This window comes from Octodon degus, unplaced genomic scaffold, assembly GCF_000260255.1.
Source record: "Octodon degus isolate 3935 unplaced genomic scaffold, OctDeg1.0 scaffold00136, whole genome shotgun sequence".
NCBI lineage: Eukaryota > Metazoa > Chordata > Mammalia > Rodentia > Octodontidae > Octodon > Octodon degus.
Window position 1 is genome coordinate 6,834,609 of NW_004524712.1, and position 5,528 is coordinate 6,840,136.

Sequence of the window (5,528 nt, forward strand, 5' to 3'; positions counted from 1 at the left end):
TATGAAAAAATGTTCAACACCATTGATTGCTCAAGAGATGCAAATTAAAATAATGCTGAGATACCATCTTACACCATAAATAATGGCTATCATCAAAAAGTCAACCAAAAACAAATACTGGAGATACTATGGGGAAAAAGGAATGCTTCTCCACTGTTGGTGGGAGTGCAGGCTGGTACAACTATTATAGTATAGAGGCTCCTAGAAAGCTAGGATTGGAGGTCTCATTCAAGACAGCTATTTCCCTCCTAGGTATTTTTCCAAAAGAACTGAAATCGTACCACAGTGATGTATGTGCACCTATATTTATAGCAGCACAATTGTCATAGCTAAATCTTGGCAACACAAATGCCCATCAACTGAGGAATCAACAAAAACAATATGGTATTTTTGCACAATGGAGTATTATTGAGTTATACAAAAAGATAAATTTGAGGCTTTGGTAGATAAATGGATACATGTAGAGACTATACTGGTAAGTGAAATAAATCAGATCCACATGTGCAAACATTGTATTATTTAAAGAGTGTGAGAACTTCAAAGAGTAATGAAAATCTAAAAGGTACCATGGATACTGTGAAAGGGAAAGATATTGTTCAATGGGAAGTAAAAACTAGGATGAGGAAAAGGACAAATGAAAGAAAGAAGGGAAAAATATACTTAGGTGCATATACAGAATAGTTTGAATAATTGTATTGTTGATTTCTGCTAATGTTTTGAAAGGAGCCATTAATGGTTATAATTTTTTTTACTCTGAATTTTTTTCTTCTTTTTCCTCTTTTGAATTTCTTATAAATTCTTTGACTGGGGGCTGGAGATACAGCTCAGAGGTCTAAGCACCTGCCTAGCAAGTGCAAGGTCATGAGTTTGATCCCTGATACTGCAAAAAGAAAAAAGAAAAAGAAAAAAAGAAAGAAAGAAAAGAGTCTTTAAAACAGGGCTGGCAAGACAGCTCAGTGGACTAAAGTGCCTGCTTAGGCAAGCTTTGGCAAGTGCAGGGACTGCAGTTCAATCCCTGGTACCACATGCTGCACCAGCCCCGTCCCAGGGTGGGCTGAGCTGGCCACAGAGTCCAGGTGCAGTGGTGCATGCCTGTAATCCCAGTGGTGGGGAGGCTGAAAACTGGAGGATCACTATGAGTCCAAGCTGCATAGTAAGACCATGTAACACCAAAATACATTAAAATAAATAAATAAACAAATAAATTCTTTGTGTTTTGTTTTTGTTTTCTCTAAACAAGTCTTACACATTTATATCTGGGAATCTGAACAACTAATTTGAAGATAGCATCAGGTAATACAGCGACCGTTGTTGAATTCCTATTACTTTGTTTAGTGAAATCTTGTATCATTTCTGATGTTGGGTTTTTTTTTCTGTCACTATCTTGTATTCTTTAAATATAAATAAATAAAATTTAGAAAAAGGAAAGAAAAAAAAAGAAGGTTTAAAACTGCTTCAAAAAACTCCTCACTCTTGCAAAGCTAACCCAATGGGCATGGAAGAGAAGGAAATCAAAAACTTAACGGCTGAATTAAATCTACTGATAGAAGTAAAAACAAACAAAAGAGAGACCAATAGGTGTTTGGCAAGCTCAAAGATGACATAATTAAACGAATAATGGGTATAAAAAAAAACAAAATGGCCAATAAGTTCAAGAAAACACAAATAAAAAGACAACTGAGCTAACAAAAATGACATAAAATATGAATGACCAGTTTAGCAAGCAATTAGAGTTCATGAAATTGCACTACATAGAAATGCAGAAGATAAAAAGCTTTTGAAAACAGCCAAGCGTAGTGGTCCACTTCTGTAATCTCAACACGTGGGAGGCGGCGGCAAGAGTACAGCTCAGAGGTCAAAGTCAGCCTGAGCTACACAGTGAGACCCTGTCTCAAAACCAACATGCAAACAAACAATTAAAAGTATAAGCTGTAACATAAGAACTTATATAAGTGTCCAATTTGAGGAAAGGATTTCAGAACCAGCAAATGGTGCTGACTAGGTGCCATATACTGAGATATCTTAAAAACAAGAGGCCAGGGAGATAGCTCAGTTGAATAAGCACTTGCCTGGCAAGCAAAAGGGCCCGAGTTCAATCCCTGGCTCTGGAAAAAAAAAGGAAATGGACCCAACACCTGCTAGAAGACACAAAAATAGTGAACCCAAGGCTAACTGGAGTGACAGAAACACCAGAAGATGGTATGAATGGAATAAAAGCTCTGTTTACAGAAATCATAACAGAAAACTTTCAAAGCATGCAAAAGGATTCAATATATGCTAAGTGAAGCACATAGAATGCCAAATAGATAGGACCAAAAAAGAACAACTCCGTGACAAAATGCCAGAAGTCCAACATGAGGACAGAATCTTAACAGCATTAGGGAAAAGCAACAAATCAACCATAAAGTAAGCACACTAGAATTATAGCAGACTCCCAGTACAAACTTCAGAGGCCACGAGAGCTTGTAGTGAAGTGTTTCACACCATAAAACAAAATAACTTGTAACCCAGGCTAATATGTCCTGCAAAAATATCAAAATTGATGGTGAAGTAAGAAACTTCTTTGCTAAAGACCATTCTAAGAAATTCATGAAGACCCGGGGCCCGGTGGGATCCTGAACAGACCTGGAGTGCATGCCTGGAGAGTGAGTGAGACAACCCGGGGTCCACAGATCCTCATTTGACCCAGGCTGCAGGCCCAGCATGGAACCCTTCAGCAGAACTCCCTGCAAAGAGGCTACAGGCAAGACCCACACAGCTGATTCAGGAGCAGAACATCTTGCCAGAGTGACACAAAAGGTTCAACTCTAATGCCTGCAGCAGAAAGAAGTGGAGCACAGCAGTCAGATCCAAACAACACCCATGTGGAGGAATCTGAACTTCATAGATCTGGACCTGGTACTAAGGTAATAACTCTATCTAAGCTCTACACAAAAGCTCAGAAGACGGTGGTATACAGAATGACAAAGAGAAGGAACAAAATGCAGTCTCAGGCCCCGAGTCCACCAGTACAAATGCAGAAGACACTAGCACTGAGGAAACTGGAAATCACACGCCAGATATCTCTGAAATAATAGTGTTGACAGTAAAGAATCAACTGCAGAAAGGTATAGAAGAAATCAGATCAGAAATAATTTCGAAACTAAAAAATGTAGTGGTAACTCTAATCAAAGAAGTACTAAGTGCTTCTAAAGAATACACCGATTAAAAAATAGAGGAGAATAGAGGAGAATATAAAAATGATGGAACCCCTGAATAAACAATTTAGGAAAGAAATAGAATCTATGAAACTGGTTCAAAGGAAATTAAAACCTCAATCACAAGCAGGCAAAACCATTCACGTGAAAGTGAAAATAGACTTTCTGACCTGAAAGACACCATTGCCCCTAGTGAAAAAGTAAGAAAAGATCTCTTAAAAACAACTAGGATGCAGGAAAAAATCATTCAATACCTGCAAGATGATGCAAAGATGAACAATGTGAGACTAATAGGCATCAATGACAAGGAAGTCATCAATACAAATGACATAAAAAGAATATGGGCAGAAGTAATAGCAGAAAACTTCCCAAATATGGGGCAACAATCTGACATTCCTGTAACTGAAGCATATAGAACTCCAAATAGTATCAATCCAATGAAAACCACACCCAGACACATAATAATCAAGATTCCAGAAATTCAGCATAGGAACAGTATACTAAAAGCCGCTAAAGAAAAGAAATAGATCACATTTAAAAGAAAACCCATCAGAATAATGGCAGATTTTTCTTCACAAACCATCAAGTCAAGAAGAGCATGGAGCAAAGTACTTCAAGTCTTGGAAGAAAACAAACTCCAACCCAGACTGATATATCCTGCAAAACTCTCTTTCAAATATAATGGAGAAGTGAAATATTTCCATGACAAAGAACAGCTAAAGAATTTCATGATGACAAAGCCAAGCCTACACAGACTATTAAATGATGTTCTAGAGAGGGAGCAAATTGATCACAGCCCCATGAATGAGAATGGAAAGAACCCGCCAAATAGGGCAAACAATTAAACAGAGGAGAATAAGAGGTATACAATAGTAGTCTTGCAGTTATTCTTTTGTGTTCAGTAGCAGAATATTTTCATCAGCACACTCTACAAATGGACTTCTCTTCCACCCTATGGGTCATGATTCCACCTGAGTCTACGGGGTGGATTTCAAATAAATAGCTGTAGCTCAGTTCCACAAGTGACGCCTAGCCACCAGTAACTGTCACGGTCATTATGCATGTCCACAACACACTAGAACTTTGTGCAATAGCCTATCCTCAAACTGTTAGACGTGCTGGTCATTTACTTGCCATTCCAGTATTTATCTTATGTTTTACTCTTAGTACTTCTTTGCTATCATGAAAACATTTTCTTAGTTCAATTGTTTTAAAACATTTAATTTTCTGAATATTGCTTATTCTTAATTTTTGTTCTAAGATTTATACTGTATCTTTGATTTACAATTTATTTAAAAGACATTGCATGATATCTTCTACTATTAGAAACTTTAAAAAGTTAAAAATAAATAAATAATAAAAAGGGAAAAAAAGAAAAACTAAAAAGAAAAAAAAAGAAATTCATGAGCACCATGTAATTTCAACTAAATTCAGAAATGTTTAATCTTTAAATATTTATTGCCTACCTCTATCTACTTTGGGAATTCTAATTATATGAATATAAGTTTCTTGATTTTGGCACAGAGTGAGCTATTATATGACTGATCTGTAAATTCTTTCTTTTTCATTTTTATTTTGGCAATTTTTATTGTCACATTCATTTAGGTTTGTAAATAATTTATTTACAGTGTACAATCTATTATTAATCTCATGCTATGTTTTCGCTTCAGAAATATTTCTCTAAAATTCACTCCTCGATCCTCCGCTTCTCTGCTGCACCGACCTCAGTGTCCTGCCTGATCCCACTTGTTTGCGGCGTATAGATTGGTGTGTCCATTTAATACAAGAAAATGGAAACTGAGCAGCCAGAGGAAACCTTCCCCAACACTGAAACCAATGGTGAATTTGGTAAATGTCCTGCAGAAGATATGGAAGAGGAGCAAGCATTTAAACGATCTAGAAACACCGATGAGATGGTTGAATTACGAATTCTGCTTCAGAGCAAGAATGCTGGGGCAGTGATTGGAAAAGGAGGCAAGAACATTAAGGCTCTCCGTACAGACTACAATGCCAGTGTTTCAGTCCCAGACAGCAGTGGCCCCAAGCACATAGTGAGTATCAGTGCTGATATTGAAACAATTGGAGAGATTCTGAAGAAAATCATCCCTACCTTGGAAGAAGGCCTGCAGTTGCCATCACCCACTGCAACCAGCCAGCTCCCGCTCGAATCTGATGCTGTAGAATGCTTAAATTACCAACACTATAAAGGAAGTGACTTTGACTGTGAGTTGAGACTGTTAATTCATCAAAGTCTGGCAGGAGAAATTATTGGGGTCAAAGGTGCTAAAATCAAAGAACTTCGAGAGAACACTCAGACAACAATCAAGCTTT

The 5,528-nt window shown here is 37.4% G+C and overlaps 1 pseudogene; it reads left to right on the forward strand.

Moving 5' to 3' along the window:
* Window positions 1–4,987: 4,987 nt before the first annotated feature.
* LOC101582783 overlaps window positions 4,988–5,528 on the forward strand; it is a 53,499-nt pseudogene continuing 52,958 nt past the window's right edge.